The sequence below is a fragment of the Somniosus microcephalus genome, chromosome 19, assembly GCF_052327205.1.
Source record: "Somniosus microcephalus isolate GS21.2 chromosome 19, FLI_Smic_1.0, whole genome shotgun sequence".
Lineage (NCBI taxonomy): Eukaryota > Metazoa > Chordata > Chondrichthyes > Squaliformes > Somniosidae > Somniosus > Somniosus microcephalus.
Genome location: NC_141005.1, coordinates 10,733,082 through 10,752,246, shown reverse-complemented (window position 1 = coordinate 10,752,246; position 19,165 = coordinate 10,733,082). Strand labels below are relative to the sequence as shown.

General features: G+C 41.6%; 1 protein-coding gene across 15 annotated transcripts in view; it reads right to left on the bottom strand.

Annotated features, from left to right (window-relative positions):
- Window positions 1–19,165, bottom strand: part of fbrsl1 (fibrosin-like 1) — an 843,225-nt gene that overhangs the window by 396,738 nt on the left and 427,322 nt on the right. The gene's annotated exons all lie outside the window — the stretch shown is intronic.

The following is a 19,165-nucleotide window of genomic DNA, read 5'->3' as shown; positions in this document are numbered from 1 at the left end:
GTCGGCCACACACAGTATAAAATGCAATGAAAGCCTGTGTCACACCCGATTGGCTCCAATACATTCATAGAACAAGTGATAATGGAATAATCTTTCCAAAAAAAAAGGAAACCAGTGATTTCCTGCTGGATTCTAGCCTCTCCTCAAAGAAAGCAGCTGTTCATCTGGAAAAAGTCTCCTCAGCAACAGCAACTGGCCTCAGGATGTGCCTAGTCAGAGCACTTCCTTGCAGGTAGCACACTCTGTGGCCTTAAAGAGACAGGCCACGTAAAGCATAGATCCATCTCAACAGCTAAACGTTACAATCATACTCCAAGCCACAAAATAATTGTGAACAGCACCACAGGATATCAAACTATAAAAGGCACACACTAACCCATTCAATCTGGAATAGATACGCATGGATCTGGTATTAAAGCTCGTATCAGTGGCTCTGTGCTAGGGACAAAAAAAAACCAACATTGCTGCTCCTTCTTATTGCCCGAAAAGGGGCAGAGACTCAACCATCAAAAATAAATGACACCCTCAACCGACCTACTGATTGAAGAATCCACTGATCTCCACCACTAAAATAAAATGGCAGTACTTTTATAATAGTTGCTCATGTACTGATTTTCTCAGCTTATTTGAGCCATCCTATTCCGCATGCAGACAAAAAGGGCGATAGGTAACCTGCACCAACCCCCTTTTCAATGCTGCTCTTGTAGCAGTCACAAGGAGAATGATCTGTGTTGAATTACCCTTCCTTTAGGGAAATACCCGACCTCTGCTCAAATCTGAAAATTTCATTGGTTACTGAGAAATAACGGTCAGTTAATTTTTTAAAAATTCTATGCACTGTACACATTATTGCCCCCTCTCTCAAATAAATTAGTCAAAGCAATGTTGCTATCACTTTATTTTCACTTGCACTAAGTCAAGGTTACAAAGGCACCAACAGCCCTCCAAAACTTCACCCAAATAGCTGTCAGCCTAGTGTCAGCGGGCTACTTGACATCACATCCAAGGTTGATCCTGTCCTCATTTAATATCCACACATTGCAGCATGAGTCACTGAATAGTGATCACGAGCAGGGACTCACATCTCTCCCTTTCTAAGTGGGGGCACTGAGGAATAGTTTATCACCCCCGCTCCTGCTCAGGTGTGGTCCAACCAGGGAAGTGCAACACTTCCTGATCTGTACGGCTCAGTGTTACACTGGGCAGTGCACTTATATACTGAGCTATATTGGGGAATCGTAATCCTTTTTGAACTGAAATCCAAGGTTGCTTTTTAAATGTCTTTTTTGAAGTGCAATTTTGGGGGGGGGGGGGGGGGGAGGGTGAAGAAGAGTTATCAGCAACAATAGGAAGAGAACATTTTAAATGCAGTGATCTTTGTTCTGATACTAACCAACATTTTACTTTTTGCAGTCCTTGTCAAAGATATAAACTCACATGCAATAGGCCAATGTAGCACTTATTAATGACTGAACACAGAACTTATACATGGCAGTGAAAATGTTGTGCCTCGAAGAAGAATTGGCTGTAATACAAACAGGCTCACTTCCTTTGTACATGCCCCTCTGAAAATAAATCAATCGAATTAGATCCGAAAATAACAGCACAAACTTGCTGACATGCCTGAAACCCATGAATATCAGAGCAAGACATAAATCAGCTAAAGACTTTTTCTGACTTCTAGCTGCAAGCCTCACCCTAATGCATTCCAACTGATTTTATATATGCTTAGTTTTATCTTATAATTAGATCAACTGGGAAAAATATCCTGTGCATCTGTGTGCTTTACATTCATTCACAGTAAGTTGGCAGTTCAGAGGCTACCTATTCCCCAGATTATGTTCAAAACATTTCAACATTGCTCGCTTTTCTACCCCCTTGCTGGGTTTGATGACTTATTGAGCTCCAGCTCCTGGGGAAGTTGCACGGCTGCTCTTTCACATAAGCAGCACCTTTGAATTATCAGTTCTTTTTCATTTCCCGAGGCAGTGTCGGGTACAGCACATACATTTTCTGATAAATGCAGTTTTTCCAAACCAAATCTGAACCCTTCTCTCATACAGTGCATCCTAGCAAATTAAATGCTATTTACTATACTTCCTATTTTGAATAATGTTAAGCTAGAATTGCAACATGTGGTTTATTTCAGATAAACATGCCTTCTCAATCTTGCAATGAATAAAAATCTCATGCATCAAATGACACTCAGCCTACTTTATTATTCAAATTTTTCCCATTTTTTTTTTAACCACATGCCCACCCCCCCCCCTCCCCCAGGAGTGCTTGCCTCCATATGGCATCATCCAGTCAAAGGGGAGAAAGAAGGCATAATGTGAAAGCTGCTTCGTGACCATAAGACCGTACCTCTAGTGGGGTAAGGTAGCCCCAAACCCTGTTTGAATGGCAGCGCACTATATTGTTGAAAGGCAATCTCCCTCACAGACCACCCCAGAACTGATAAATCACAAGCGAGTCTTGCAGATGTTAAACATCACAGTAGACCTGGGAATCAAATCCACACCATCTGGCTTTGTTAGTCCACCTGACATCCAGGCAACGTTGATCCAAGCAGTGTCAGCATACAAATAAGCACAATGGGAATCAGTTGTGATTAACTCACAACCTTTGATTTTTTTCATTACTCCACCCTCTTGCAGCTATTTACAACTATACTTCTGTAATGAACTTCAGAATTGTTCAATGTGTGCATATCAATTACATGTTGTTAAACACACAGATTTCTGAGGGAGACAAAGGATTATTTTAACATTGGACACACCATAATCAGAGTTCCCTGGTTTACTGTGATTATAGTTTCGGAGCTGCACGGAATTTACGATGGGAGAACTGGGGCACCAGTGTGCTGCGTCATAAGTGGTAAGTTGCAGGTTCAATACCTCGCTCAGACAAATTCTGATTTGCAGCAATGCCACCATGAGAAAGCACCGCGGAAGCTGGCTTTTCCCTACAGAAGGAAAACAAACAAGAGGGAAGGATCTCTCTGGGCTGGTGCCATGGATTTCCCAGCAGCTGATTCAGAGTGGCGTTGGAGGAGGTCTTGTGAGAGCTCACTGGACTCGTGTTTGGAAACACCAGAAAAGGGCACAGAAATAAAGGAAGCCATGCCTTCAAATCACTTTAAGGAGTTTCTACACACCTCATGTAGCCTTCTATAAATCAACGTCAAAAATGAAGGAAAGGGTTATTTAACAAAAAACAAAGGTTTCTTTTAATAAGACTGGTTTTGATCTTTGAACCTTCTCTATCTATTAGTTCTGTTAAATCTATGGGCGAATCAAGTTGGAAAGGTTTCGAATGCCACATCAGCTTCTCGTCTTTTATTTACGGCAATTTCCTCCCCATCTCTTCTGAAAGTGTTGACTCTTGCTGCACTCTAGATGTACGTGGGCTGGTAGCCCTTTGCTGCCTCATCCAAGTGGCCATATGGGTGAGCCTAGACTGAGTGCCATCAGGATATTCAACTGCAAAGGGTATCACCACCAGAATCTACTGTCCATAGATGCACACTTTCCAGCAGGAGTCACTGGATACAAGTCACGAGCCGTTATTCCAACTGATTGTTCCTTCTCCCTAGTCCTTGGCACAGAGGCCAATTGTATTAGTTCAACAGCTTCCCTGGCTGAGATCAGCTCATTGAGCAGAGAATGGGGAAATTGAACCTGGGACTCCCTTATCTGTATGGCTTTGTGCTACATTGGGCAGTGCATTTAGTCAGTGTTGACTTTATTTTGCAGTTTGTCGTTTTAGCTTTAATAATACAAATACAACATAACTACAGACAACCCTATCTGTACAGTGTGGACATCCTAGGATAACTGGTTTGTCAACCTTTGAGCACTGAGAAATGAAACTGCATTTAGTATGCTTGAAGCTTTTCCAGTTACTTGGTCTAGACATTCTGTAATGGTACCAAATAAGATATTTTGTTAAATTGAAGGGTTTAATTTGCAGTCCATTTACCTCGTTCGCCTCCTCCCACACCACTGTCCAGGATCCTAAGCACTGCTGCTGAGAGAGTTAGCAATTTACATGTGCTTGCTCTAATTTATTTACTCTATTCATTGCTGATGGTACGATGTCCTCTACATTAGGGAACCCAAACACGTATTAGGTGACTGCTTTGCCAAACTGGTCTGTTCTGTATGCAATGTGACCCTGAGCTACCTGCAGCTTGCCAGTTCAACCCCGCCCTGTCCTATTTCCACTCAGACCTTGGTCAGTAGCCTTGTACACTGTTTTAATGAAGCTCAATACAAACCTAAAGAGCAATATTTAATTGTTTCTCCAAAGCACCCTACAACCCTCTGGTCTGAGCACTGACTTCAGTCATTTCGGACTTTAGCTATATCCTCATTCTCAGAGTCCGATTAGGCACTCTGCAGCCTTCCGGACTCAATATCGAGTTCAACAATTTCAGATCATAACCTCGGCCCCTATTACACATTTTTTCTCGTAATTTTTCCACTCCTTCTCCCCCCCCCGCCCCTTTCCTTTTGTTTCTCTCTCACACCTGGCAGCTATCTCTTGCCCTGCCAGTACACTTTACACCTAATCTCAGCCTATTACCATCTCATCTAGCTCTTTTGTTTCTTTCACTTCTTTTGTCCGATCGCAGCCCCGCCTTCGATCTAATTTTTTTTCTTTCCAGTTTTGAAGAAGGGTTCGACCCGAAACGTCAACTCAAATTTCTCTCCACGGATGTTGCCTGACCTGCTGAGTTTTTCCAGCATTTTCTGTTGTTATTCCTCATTTTCAAACATGTTTAATTTCTTACCTGACCCCCAGGTTTTCCATCTATCTATATCTCTATTTCCCTCCCCCTCCCCTTTTCTGAAGAACAGTCTGCACTCGAAAACATTGGCCCAGAAATTCGGGTCTCCACGGGTGAGTACGCGCAGGGTACTCACCCGTAGGAAGTGCCGGTTTCCTGCATGCACTGCGCATGCGCGGGAAACCGGCACTTCCGTTCCTCTGAACGAAGAGGTTCAGAGGTGGAATGCGTGCGCGGGGGAGGCTGCGTGTGCGCATCGAACTTAGGTTTTTTTTTTAAAACAGGTTTTTCCCGTGAGGGTAAGTCTGCAGAATTTAGAAATATAAAAAGCAGGCATAAGGCCTGCTTTTTACAAGGTAAGTGGTGAATTAATTAAAATTAAAACATTTTTCCACAAGTTTATTATTTTTAAATACTTTAAAGCAAGGTAAGTTTATTTTTAGCCCCATTAGAATATAAAATTATTTTTTTCAAAAATTTAAATTGTTTAAAATAGTTATTTCACGTAATTTATAGTTTATTTAAAAAATGTGATTTAAAAAAAAAATTATTTGAAGGTTTAGTGCTATTTTGGGGCCGTAGTATTTATAAGTCTTGACAGCACTTCCTGTCAGACTTCCCTGTTCCGATTGGCTGCCCATGGCCCACGTGATCCCAGGGGACGCATTGAACTAACTGCGCCCCTGGGATACGCAAGCACTGCGCGCCGGCAGCTGGACCAGGCCCAGGATCGGAATTCCCACGGGAAGCCCCCGACCCGAATTTCTGGGCCATTAACTTATCCACTGACAGACCTGTTGAGTGTTTCAGAATTTTCTGTTCTTGTGCTCATTTACCTCACTGGAAATTCAGCAATTTCATAGGAACAGGAGTAGGCCATTCAGCCTCTCGAGCCTGTTCCACCATTCAGTGAGATCATAGCTGATCTTAACTCCACCCACCTGCCTTGGCTCCATCCCCTTTAATACCTTTGGCTAGCAAAAATCTATCGATCTCAGATTTAAAATTATTAATTGAGCTAGCTTCTTCTGCTTCTTGTGGGAGAGAGTTCCACACTTCTATCACCCTTTGAGCGCAGAAATGTTTCCTAACTTCTCTCCTGAATGGCCTGTTCTGATTTTAAGGTTATATCCCCTTGTCTCAAGACTCTTTTATTGCAAGGGGGATGGAGTATAAAAGCAGGGAAGTCTTGCTGCAGTTATACAGGGTACTGGTGAGGCCACACCTGGAATACTGCGTACAGTTTTGGTTTCCATATTTAAGAAAAGATATACTTGCTCTCGAGGCAGTTCAGAGAAGGTTCACTCGGTTATTCCGGAGGTGAGGGGGTTGACTTATGAGGAAAGGTTGAGTAGGTTAGGCCTCTACTCACTGGAATTCAGAAGAATGAGAGGCGATCTTATCGAAACATGTAAGATTGTGAGGGGGCTTGATTGGGTGGATGCGGTGAGGATGTTTCCACTGATGGGTGAGACTAGAACTAGGGGGCATAATCTTAGAATAAGGGGCTGCCCTTTCAAAACTGAGATGAGGAGAAACTTCTTCACTCAGAGGGTAGTAAATCTATGGAATTTGCTACCCCAGAGAGCTGTGGAAGCTGCGACGTTAAATAAATTTAAAACGGAGATAGACAGTTTCCTAGCTGATAAGGGAATAAGGGGTTACAGGGAGCGGGCAGGGAAGTGGATGTGAGTCTAGGTTCGGATCAGCCATGATCCTATTGAATGGCGGAGCAGGTCCGAGGGGCCGTATGGCCTACTCCTGCTCCTACTTCTTATGTTCTTATGACTCCCTCACCAACAGAAAAGGTTTCTCTCTAACTACCCCATCAATTCCTTTCAAAATCCTAAAAACCTCAATCAAATCACCCCTTAACCTTCTATATTCCAGGGCATTCAAGCTTAGTTTATGTAATCTCTCCTCATAATTTAACCCATGGAGCCCTGGTACCATTCTGGTGAATCTGCGCTGCACTCCTTCCAAGGACAATAAATCCTTTCTAAGGTGCGGTGCCCAGAACTGTACAAAGTACTCCAGGTGTGGTCTAACCAGGGCTTTGTAGCAAAATTTCCTCCCCTTTATATTATTGCCCTCTAGTTATAAAGGCTAACATTCCATTAGCCTTTTTGATTACTTTTTGTACCTGACCAATACAGTGGTCTGTGTACATGGACCCCTAAATCTCTTTGGACCTCCACTATTCCTAGCTTTTCACCATTAAAAAAAACTCTGATCTATCCTTTTTTGGTCCAAATGGATAACCTCACACTTACCTGCATTGAAATCCATCTGCCACAGTTTTGCCCACTTAATCTATTAATGTCTCTTTATAATTTTATGCTCCAGTCTACACTACTTACTACACCACCAATCTTTGTGTCATTGGCAAACTTGGAAATATGGCTCTCTATTGTAATATCCAAGTTGTTAATAAATAAGTAAATAGTTGAGGCCCCAGCAGAAATCCTTGTGGGACACCACCAATTCGAGTACATATCCATTATCCCTACTCTCTGTCTTTTACCGCCTAACCAATCTCCTAACCAGGTCAATAATTTGCTTCCAATTCCATCACAACTTTCAAAACACAAATGCATGCAGGAGCTATTTTGTTGCCAGATATAAAAAGGCGCATAAAAGTAGCCTGCCGCCTTCACCCACGTTAACAGCAGCAACTGCACTTCAAAGCAATTCATTCACTTGGGCTTTAGGACGCTTCAGAGGGAGGTGATAAGATGCTATACAAGTTTTTCCTAACTGTTTCCTTGCTCCCTCTGTTCAAGTGCCTGGCCTTTGCTTGGAGGCTGCTCTTGATGGAAATGAAAAGATATTGAAATCAGACACAAACCCACTTCCTACCATTGTGACAGTTCATCAGGGCATCACTGTATCACCCCAGTTCTGAATCCTTCTGTAGTCCAGAATAGCCATTCTTAACCCTCCTTCTTACAACATCAACTACTTGCATTTATATAGCACCTTTAACATAGCAAAACGTCCCAAGGCGCTTCACAGGAGCGTTAGCAAACAGAATCCGACACCGAGCCGCATAAGGAAATATTAGGACAGGTGACCAAATGCTTGGTCGAAGAGGTAGGTTTTAAGGAGCGTCTTAAAGGAGGAGAAAGAGGTAGAGAGGCGGAAAGGTTTAGGGAGAGAATTCCAGAGCTTAGGACCCAGGCAGCTGAAGACAAACCGCCAATGGTGGAGCAATTAAAATCGCGGATGCACAAGAGGCCAGAATTGGAGGAGCGCAGAGATCTTGGAGGGTCATAGGGCTGAAGGAGGTTACAGAGATCGGGAGATGCGAGGCCATGGAAGGATTTGAAAATAAGGACGAGCTTTTAAAATTGAGGTGTTGCCAGACCAGGAGCCAATGTTAGGTCAGCGAGCACAGGGGTGAGGGGTTAATGGGACTTGGAGAGAGTTAAGATATGGGCAGCAGAGTTTTGGATGAGCTCAAGTTTACAGAGGGTGGGAGATGGGAGGTTGCTTTTTCATCTCCAAACTGTTCTCCCTCACCCAGGGTCCAGGCTTTGCCATGGCTGTACTGATTTTACTCCATCTAACAGGAGTCCTGCTTTTCAAGGCAGTATCGATGCCACTGTCGAGATCAAAAACATGGCTGCAATAAGGCTCATCACCTAGTAGGATAGCAAAATACTGCAGATGCTGGAAATCCGAAATAACAACAGAAAATGCTGGAAAAACTCAGCAGGCCAGGCAACATCCGTGGAGAGAAATCAGAGTCAACGTTTCAGGTGAACCCTTTTTCAAAACTGGAAAGGAAATGAAGTGAATCACCTAGTAGCATGGCCAGCAACTGGTGAATTCACTCATCTGAATATCAGAGCAGGCTGCAGTTGAAACCAGGGCTTCCAGCACTACCGAGTTACTATCAAAAGTCTCACTGGGATGCAACATTCTTCTGCAGTCTATTTTTAATTCTTGATCACGCCATTGTGTTGAAATGATACCGTGCAAAACACAACAGGCCACAATGAAAAAACAGTATAGGATAAGCATACAGAATGTGGCTCATTTTTTTCCTTCTACCTCTGTTGAAGGTGTTCAATTAGGCAGGGGTATAGTTCCACTGCAGTTAGTCAACTCCTTCCTCTCCCCACATTACCATGCTCAAATGGCCGACCCTCATACCGGAGCCTAGACCATCAATGTTTGCCAACTATTCAACTACGGGAGATGGGGGGGTGGAATCAACAGAGCCAAGGCCCTTTCTATTGCAGAGGATACTGGATAGCAATCTGGTGCAGGCACCCTGACCAATTACGATAGCAAAATACTGCAGATGTTGGCAATCCGAAATAACAACAGAAAATGCTGGAAAAACTCAGCAGGTCAGGCAACATCAGTGGAGAGAAATTTGAGTTGACGTTTCGGGTCAAACCCTTCTTCAAAACTGGAAAGAAAAGAAAATAGATCGAAGGCAGGGCTGCGATCGGACAAAAGAAGTGAAAGAGACAAAAGAAGTAGAAGAGACAATAAAAGGTGTTCGAAGCCAGACGAGATGGTAATAGGCTGAGATTAGGTGTGAAGTGTACTGGCAGGGCAAGAGATAGCTGCCAGGTGGGAGTGAAACAAAAGGAAAGGGGGGGGGGGGGAGAAAGGAGTGGAAAAATTACAGGTAAAAAATTAATGGGGGCCGAGGTTATGATCTGAAATTGTTGAACTCGCCACGGATGTTGCCTGACCTGCTGAGTTTTTCCAGCATTTTCTGTTGTTACCCTGACCAATTATCTCATCTCTAGCCCAGGGTTCCTTGAGGAGCCTAGTGGTTATGATACAGAACAGCCCAGAGATGGTGAGTCAAAATCTCCATATGGCAAGTTATGAAAGTGAATGCAATAATTCTGTTAAATTGTGGGCTAAATGACCATGAAAGCTACCAGGCTGTCGTAAAAATCCAACTGGTTCACGAACGTCCTTCAGGGAAGGGAACCTGCCACATGTGACTCCAGTTTCACATTATGTGGTTGACTCTTAATGCCCTTGGGTCAACTAGGGATGGACAATAATATTGTCACCCAAGAACAAATAAAAGTGCCACTGAGTTGAGGTCAGCAGGCTCAGCACAGGCAGGAGATCTAAACTGTGAGCTGACTGATCTACATGGCTCAGCTACTCACCCAGCTCACAAGTCAGGGGAATATGGCCTCAAGTTCTTGAAAACAGATGCATAAATGTAGCTCCTCAAAGGGTTAAGGTTAAGGCAGACTGCTGTTTATAATCTCAACGCTTACTTAAATCAGCGAGGGAAAATACAGCTGAAAAGCAGCAACACAAATCCCCGCTGTTTTCTCCATTGTTAGATAATTAACAGAAGTATATGTAATCTGGCACAGGGCAGGTGGCCTTTGGAATCAGCGACCCCTGAAACACTAGACCACAAGAGGTGGGGTTGGATGTGTGCGTCTGTGTGTTTTCTAGAACTGAAAGTTCTAGTTTTACCGGTTATATATCCTTTCACCCAAAATTATTATATTTAACTATTAAAGTCAATGATTACATATATCAGATTCCAACTAATCGGCCTCATTACACATCTCTGCATAACAGAATCGAGACAACTGTGTGTAGCTTTATACCATCTGGCTCAGCAACATGCTCGGTTGATTGTTTAATTTCCTGTTCATTAAAATCTGTAATCGATTATATTTGATTAATCGGCACTGTGAGTTTCTGCCAATAATGTAAAATCACTGGAACATGGGAAAATAAATGGACATGCAGGGGTGAAGAAAGTGTCCCAATAATGACGTTCAACGAGCCTGTTAGCAGCCTCAAGTCAAAGCCTCATTTGCAGAAAACAATTCACACACTAATCCACTATTCTTTCCTTAGATAAAAATCTTCAAAATAGATTGCACTGTTATATCAGAGTGCAGCATATGCAATTAAACAATAATCTATCACTAGGGAGCTTTGGATTGAACAAAAGCTGTCAAGCAAGCACTGTCTATTCAAAAGTTACAGTACATCAACAGTCCAATAAAAATGTATACTACATAATTATAGATTTCACACAATTGTGTGTTATCGTGTAAGTTTACAACCAGGTCTCACCTGGAATAATAATTGTAAACCAGTGACCTCAATATGCTGTCCCAAAGACAAATTTAGCATGTCTGTGAGTCATGTTAAATTAAAGCGCAGCATTTAAAAAATTGTAACTTGAAACAATTTATGATCAATTTATTTGGTAAGGGGAGCTTCTATGTCCATCATGGCATGTTCTGTCCATCGGATGAAATGCTAAACGAAGGCCCCATCCCTACTCAGGTGGGATATAAAAGATCCCAATAGTATCAGTGTGCTCGCCAACATTTATCCTTCAAGCAAACTGCATTAAAAAACAGAAAGACCACTGCTCAGATTAGCATCGACTAAAGGACTGAGAGCTCTGCATTCTTAACGCTCACCTGGATAAGTGTAGCGAAAAGCAGGACAGGCTCATTATTTCATTCAAAACTGAACCTGGTCGTCTGGGATATATATATATATAAAAGTCTATGTGACTAAAAGGAAAGAGATGTCTCCCTGGAAAGAGAATGTGGCAAAATTTATATCAAATGGATTGGACTACACCTTGAAACTAAAGCTTTGACCAATAAATGTACTATCTCCGAGCTCCTCCACAACAATGTACTGCTACAACAGGTAATTGACAGGACAAAAAAATCTAAACACTTCACACAGAATGATGGAAGCTTACAGCATAGAAGGAAGCCATTGGGTCCATCGTGTCCATGTCAGATCTTTGCTAGAACCACCAAAAACTAATTTCATTTTCCCATGCTCTGACCTCAGCCCCTGTATCCTCATCTGTTTCAAATATATATTCACTTTTCCTTTAAAAGATGCAAAAATCTCTGCCTCAACTACTGAGTTGCAATGCATTCCATGCTCCAACAACCCTCTGCATAAAGAAATTTCTACTGTTTAAAGAACTTTTTCCTCATCTCTCTCTTCACTGTCTTAATGACAGTTTTAAATGAATGACCTCTCATTAATGGCTCCTTAACCAGAGGAAATAGTCTCCCTTATTCACCCTAACAAAATCCTTCATAATTTTAAAAACCTCCATGAAATCTCCGTGGATAATATATCAAGTCTCTCCACAGAACTCTAGTTTCCCCACCATGGGCATCATCCTGGTGAATCTACACAGCACTCTCTATAGCCTTAATGTGCTCTACTTTAAAGTACTCTGGCTTATCTCTCTGTTATACTAATTAAATGTATGCTGTTGTGCTTAAAAGTGAATGAATCAGTCTTTCATGTTCATTTAGATGCAACTACTGAAGACTTGTATTTATACAGCATCTGATCACATCTCTCAGAAACATCTTGGAACATTTCACATATAATGAATTAAAGTGATGTAGGCAGATACAGCAGCCATTTTGGGCTACAAAATCAACGTTTTAACTTTGGTTGAAAAGAATGTTGTCCAGGACACCAGAAGAATTCCGTACGCTTCTCTGCATAGTGCAATGGAATCTTCAGCATCTATGTGAATCACTGGAACATGAAGAAAGGACCTCAGCTTAACAGCTCGTCTAATGGACGGCACCTCCGACAGTGCAGCATTCCCTCAATACTACAGTGGAATGTCAGTCTAGATTACGTGCTCAGGTCCTGGAGTGGGGCTTGAAATCACAATCTTCTAACTCAGGAGGTGAGAGTTCTACCAACTGAGCCAAGCTGACACAAACTTCAGAAACAAATGACATGCTCAGTGCAACTGCTAATCAGCACAACAGAAGCAGCATTTGCACCCCTCCTGAATTATTTTATAAAGTCAATGAGATTTTGCAGAGTTTGCCTGTTTATAATTCTAGGACAAACAAAAACTTTGTGCCACGCCAAGAGCTTTTACATAAATACAACTAAACTTGGTGATATCACGAGGCAAATTTAGCATATTGGCACTATTACACTTGTGTGGGGTGGGGCGAAAAAAAAAAAATCACACTCAAGTCTCAGTACATCACCTCAAACTGTGCCCATCAGTAACTTACCTGGTGGAATATAACTTAATAAAAATAAAAACTGGAAATACAGCATAGGTCTGTCAGCATCTGAAAATGAAGAGACATGGTAATGATTCAGGCGTGAGGGGTCTATACTTTAATGTTACTGTTCCTCATTTCAGACGGACGTGTGTGCATTTCCTGCATTTTCCATACTATAGCTCAAATGCCCTCTTCAGACACAACCCAAGTCTGAGAGTCAATATCTATAATTTTGTGCCACTGGTTGTTTTCCACAGTTCAAGTGGTTCAATGTTCATAAACCAGCATTTTGCTTTATTGAAATCTAGTGAGAATACAGACTTGGATTGAATATTTGGTCTGTAAATGAAGGAATTCAGAAAAAGGACACAGATCTCTGCTGTTCACTGCATTGTGCATTGACTATATAATTAACATCGACGCAACAACTGCACTGAAGTAAAAACAAGACACGGTGTTTTTCTGGTAGTTACAGCCTAATTACTGAAGACGACAATCACATCACAAATGAAGCCCCCTACCTTTTCAAGTACAAATTCGGTGTAGTCTCTTTGAAAATGAATCGAGACTGTTATCAAGTAATTTTTTTTTAACAGGAGAACAGGTAAAATAGCAGCTGGTTTCTGTGCTGCAGCTGGCTTTTTATTTGTCTCATTTAATTTATCCGTAACAAACTTTATGACTCGGCTGAGATAAGCAAAAAAGATAATGCTACACAGTTTATTTTTTCCCACTGCTGTACTTAGGGCAGCAGAGGAATACTATTTTAAGCTAGTTTCAGCTTTTACTTCCCTTGACTATACTTAAAACCCATTTGGCTTCATCTCATTTTTAATTCTACATAAAGGCAAATCTGTCAAGGAGGAACTACCACGAACTGCACGGTATGTGAGAGTTGTAACTTTCAGCACAGTAAGAATTCAGTGACTATGTTTGACATTTAAACAGAAACATTTATCAGCATCCCAGTAGACACAAAGCTTTTTGTGCTATGAACCGGACAGGTGATCGGCTTTGCAAATAAAGGTTTGCTTATCTGTAAGTCAACCCTGTATGGCAGTTAACAGTGTTGATCTGAAACAATTGAAATGGATGTTATCTGAGTTAGGTGCCCAAAAATAGAATTTATCATCACTCACCTTTGATGAAGTAACTCAGGAAGCCATCACAAGCTCAGCCGAGTGGATGCTAAAACCTTGGCATCCAGTGATTGCCCCTCCACCATTCCCAATTTCCACCAGTGAGTATAACATAGGCTTCAGCTTTTTAAATAAATGTCAATGTTTAAACCGTAAGTGACATAGGAAATTAGCTCACATGATAATTAAGAATGAGGATAGGCCTTAATTCATCCAGAAGGACCCTACAATTCCCTCATTTCAGCATCCAATTGTTTCTGAAATGTTTTGAAGGATTTCTATTCTGTCTGGAAGTCCATTCCATGTGTTGATCACTGTTGTGAAGAACTACTTCCTGATATCAGTCTTAAATGATCTTTTATTGTTCCCTTGCCCTGCTTACAATTTAATTTAAAATAATAATCTTTCTCTTAACTATAATACCAGGTATTGATTTATGCTGGAAGTTATACAAAAAATATGAAAATGTCAGTAGGAATGGGAATTGGAAAACCACAAAACTGCATTGGAAACAGACACCTGCAAGTAAGCCAACTGTCTTAAACCTAATCCAAAATTCTGACCATTGGGAACCCTTAAGACATCATCTGCCAAAAAATTGATAGTATGGTGTTATACTCATTATTGAACTTCAAATGTATTTTATTTGATCATTGAGGAGTCTAACACACACAGGAACCGATCACCATGTTTAACTGTTTCTAAGCCAAACTACTGAGAGAACCTACATAAGTAGAGATTCTGAGGAAGGTAGAGTTAATGTTTCAGGTTGATGGCCTTTCGTCTGAACCCAGCATCTGTGGAGTAAGGAAGGTAGGGTTCTGACAAAAGGTCACCGACATCAAGTGTTAACCCTACCTTCCTCTCTCTACAGATGCTGCATGATCTGCTGAGTGTTTCCAGCATTTCCTGTTTTTATTTCAGACTTCCATCATCTGCGGTATTTTGCTTTTTGTTTTATAGGTTAAGATTCAGTTTGCCCAATATGAAGAGGACATGCCTCACTTACTACAGTTCAAAAGAATAGGCACAAGTTAGCAGAGCCAAGATTCAGGAATCCCCTAGTGTGCAAGAGTACTGATGGAATTAAAACCAACACAGCATAGAAGACTAGAATCATAGAATGGTTACAGCATGGAAGGCGGCCATTCGGCCCATCGCACCTGTGCCTAATCTCATCTAGTCCCACTCCCCGGCCCTTTTCCCGTAGCCCTGCAAATTTTTTTTCTTCAGATACTTATCTAACTCCCTTTTGAAAGATAAGATTGAGTCTGCCTCCACCACCCTTTCAGGCAGTGCATTCCAGATCTTAACCACTCGCTGCATAAAAAAGTTTTTTCTTACGTCGCCTTTGGTTCTTTTGCTAATCACCTTAAATCGGTGTCCTCTGGTTCTCGACCCTTCCGCCAATGAGAACAGTTTCTCTCTATCTACTCTGTCCAGACCCCTCATGATTTTGAACACCTCTATCAAATATCCTCTCAATCATCTCTGGTCCAAGGAGAACAACCCCAGCTTCTCCAGTCTATCAACGTAACTGGAGTCCCTCATTCCTGGAATAATTCTTGTAAATCTTTTCTGCACCTTCTCCAAGGCCTTCACTGGTAAGCTTTTGGCTGCTCGTTTTGCTAGGGGCCCCCTACCAATTAGATTTGCAGAGTTATCAGGAGCCAAGTGGGAAGAATCTTAGCCATCGGTGACAGGTTTGCTCCTTCATGTCCCAATCAGAGCCAGGCTTGCTGGTCAATCATTAACATGTTCCTGGAGTACTGTGGAACCACCTGGCTCAAGTATTAGAATCCAGAGGCTGACACAGATGGTTGTGAACTTCAATGGCTAGGCATGTTGAGAGTCACTTCAAACTCTTCCTTCCCCAAGGAGGATAATCATAAGATGTTCATTAGACATCTGACAAGCATGTTTATGTCCTCACTAGACAGACAGCAGATAGCTCACCATTCACTGCTAAGACACTGAATTCTCATGCTCTAAAGGGACTTGTTTCCCACTGTGGTCCTCATAACATTTTTTAATAGTAAAATAACATTTTGTCACAGAGTTCAGGTTAGAAATAAAACAAATATCACTGTGTAAGTCATATACTCTGTAAAATTTCAAGAAGATTCAGCCATCTAGTCACTGGTATGTGAAATAAACACACAATTGCTCATTAAGTAGTAATTACAGCTGACATCTCACTCCTGGGAGAAGCCATTATAGTTCAGTTGTGGCTGTGTTTCTCGTTATGCTTATGTCTTAGTGTCCATGTACTTCCTGGTACACAGTACTTACTCAGTTTAAAATGTGCTTCACTTAAACTAAAATTATCAAGTCTCTAGTTATTTCTGTTCTGAAGTGTTCAGAGACATTTCCCTGTACTTGAGCAATGTTACAGAAATGCAAGTAGTTCTTGTATTGCAATTACACTTTTCAAAGGGATATGGAAATTCCCCTGTATGATGCATTTTATAACAGTTAATTTGGGTATAAGTCTTGACCATATCAACTTCATGGTGGCTGGAAAACAAGTCAAATTTACATTGGATTACCAAGAGTAAGTAATTAACAACATTCCTTTGATAAGTAAATCCCAAAAGAGCACACATTTTCAACTTGATGCAAAGCTCCAGTTGTCTGGTTTTGGACCTCTCAGTTAAAAGATTACTGCACACGATCAGTAACTAGATCTTCGAAAGAGCCGGCGCACACTCGATGAGCCAAATGGCCTCCTTCTGTGCTGTACTATTCTATGAATCTATGAACTATAGTAAGTAAAATGGAGACACTCACCCTTATGTACAGTGTGATCTTGAATGCCTTCCTACATATTATATAACTACTCGGCTGTCAAGATTATACATACCTCCGAATGCTGCAAGTTTATTACATAACACGTGATTGGAGGGTAGCAAGGAGGAAGCCTCGTTGTGCTGAAATTTGTTCTACTGGCAGAAGTCCAGGACTAAGGCTGCCCAAACTCAGTAAAATAATGGGGGTAAAACAGACATTTAGGAGCGAACACAAGGTGGTAATCTAATCAAGGCATTCAGATGAAGCCCTAGTTGGGATTACAGCCTTAAAATTGCTTTCATATATTTTTTAAAATCATGGATGGATACTGTTGAGTTGGTAAGGCAGCTTTGTTGCATTTCACTTGATAATCAAACAATAATGTATTAATTAGAAAATGACCAAGAAACAATCATCTACGTAACTTGCTTAGTCATCTGGTGAGTTGTGATATTTTTCCTATCCCACCCATTGAATCAGTAAGTGATGGAATTCACCTCTGAATGCTGCAACTAGGAAATAATTTTCTGCACAAGCGGCAGTATTGCTGGGGAGCTCACATTAGTTCAGCAGTACTTGATGAGGTACTTAGCCACACAGACTAGAAAGTACCAGGTTTGATCATCAGCCTGTGCTGAATTGGCAGATCACAGCCTGACCAAGGATCAGGGTGGGAGCCCAAATTCTCGAAGGTTTATTGGGTAAGTGGCAAGGTTCCCACTGTTTTCCATCCCCCCAAATTTCTCTCCTCCTCTCCTGAAAGCACAGAATCTTGCTGGCACATCATTCCATGGGCACCTGCTGGCCTCTCATTCCTTGCAAAAGTGGCATGCTTTGCATGCAAGGCTAAACAGATAGTACATTTGCAGGTTATTTGATCTCACTGGCTATCACCAATGTTCCCTTTAAGCTGAGCGGCCGCGCAGCGATCTGGAGGTCCCGTGCAGGCCGCTTCCCACTTTATAATGGAAAACCACACATGCGTAGAAATTTGAATGGGCTACACAGCCCGTTAAAGTGGCAGCGCAACACCCCCAAAAAATTAGAGGGAACATTAACCATCACACCCAGGTCCAGACCTATCCTCACCTAATGTCCACACACGGGGACTTTGCAGTGGTCGCACATGGGAATCCTGGGTTATTTTACCCCTCTCTAGCTCAGAGAGGCTGTAACTTCCCAACTGCTGTGCTCGCTGAGATCAGCTAACTCAGCACAGGCCGAGAATGTAATCTGGAATGTTCTTAGTGCAAACAATGCAATTACTCACTCAACTGTCAAGCCAGTTTAGCCCACCCTGTCCAGTGACTCATGCTGGAATGTTTGTGTTTGGCTATCAGGTGAGGACGTGATCAGCCTCAGCCACAGGTCCCTTGTCCAATCCCGATACTCATTATATAATCTTGTTAATTAGTTTCATTGGCACAAAAGTTGTACACAGAATAAATCAAATGTAATGGTATAGAAATCGCATACATATTATAAAACACTATTAAGGCGCGGCAATATGCATTTGATACGTAATGGGACCATGCAGAGGATAGAGCATAAGACATTTGTTAAAAACAGATCTAAGAAGGGTGTAGTGTGATTTGGAGTGTGATCGTTTAATCGTGTAACAGTGAACAGGTAATTTCAGTGCTGATCCTACTTGGTCCTGGAAACATTTTTGCTTCAACTATTTTGAAAGTTATAAACATTATTCAAGAAATGAAGAATGAATAAAAAATATTGCACATCCATAATACTAATTATGCAATGTTTTTGCATCTGGTGACGCAGAAATGGTACTGTCATTCTGAAAAGGTTATCGGATTCTTCACAGAAAAAGAACTCAACAGAGGCTGCTCTTCCTAAAACTGAAATGGTCCGAAATTATACAGTTTATCTATAAAAGACCAAGTTGTAAAGGTCCCTCTGATATCTGCACACTTTTCCTGTCTTTCCAATTGCTGGACAGTTGGAAGTTCTAGACTGAACCTAATTTCAAAGTCATAGCCAGACAAATTTCATGCTGCGTCTCCTTTCAGCTCCCTCAGTGGGAAACACATGCTTTGACTTTTCCTCTTTTTTGCCCAAAATGATATAGAACTTCAGCATGATGTTAAATGGTTTTAAGATGATTCGAATTGTAAATTTCTATGATTCTATGTGGGATTAGGGTGGATAGCTCTGTTGGCCGGTGCGGACAAGATGGGTCGGATGGCCTCCTCCTGTGCTGCAAATTTCTATGATTCGATGACTGTAGATCTCATCAGACAGTAATCTTTTCTCTTTATGCATTCCTTCATTTTTTTCCCAAACTTTTGCGAAGTCTTCTGACAAGAAACTAGAACATTTCTGTCTGGTTTAAAAAATGCCATATACATTTAAATACTGTGTACGTTACAATAGACAGCAAGCAAACA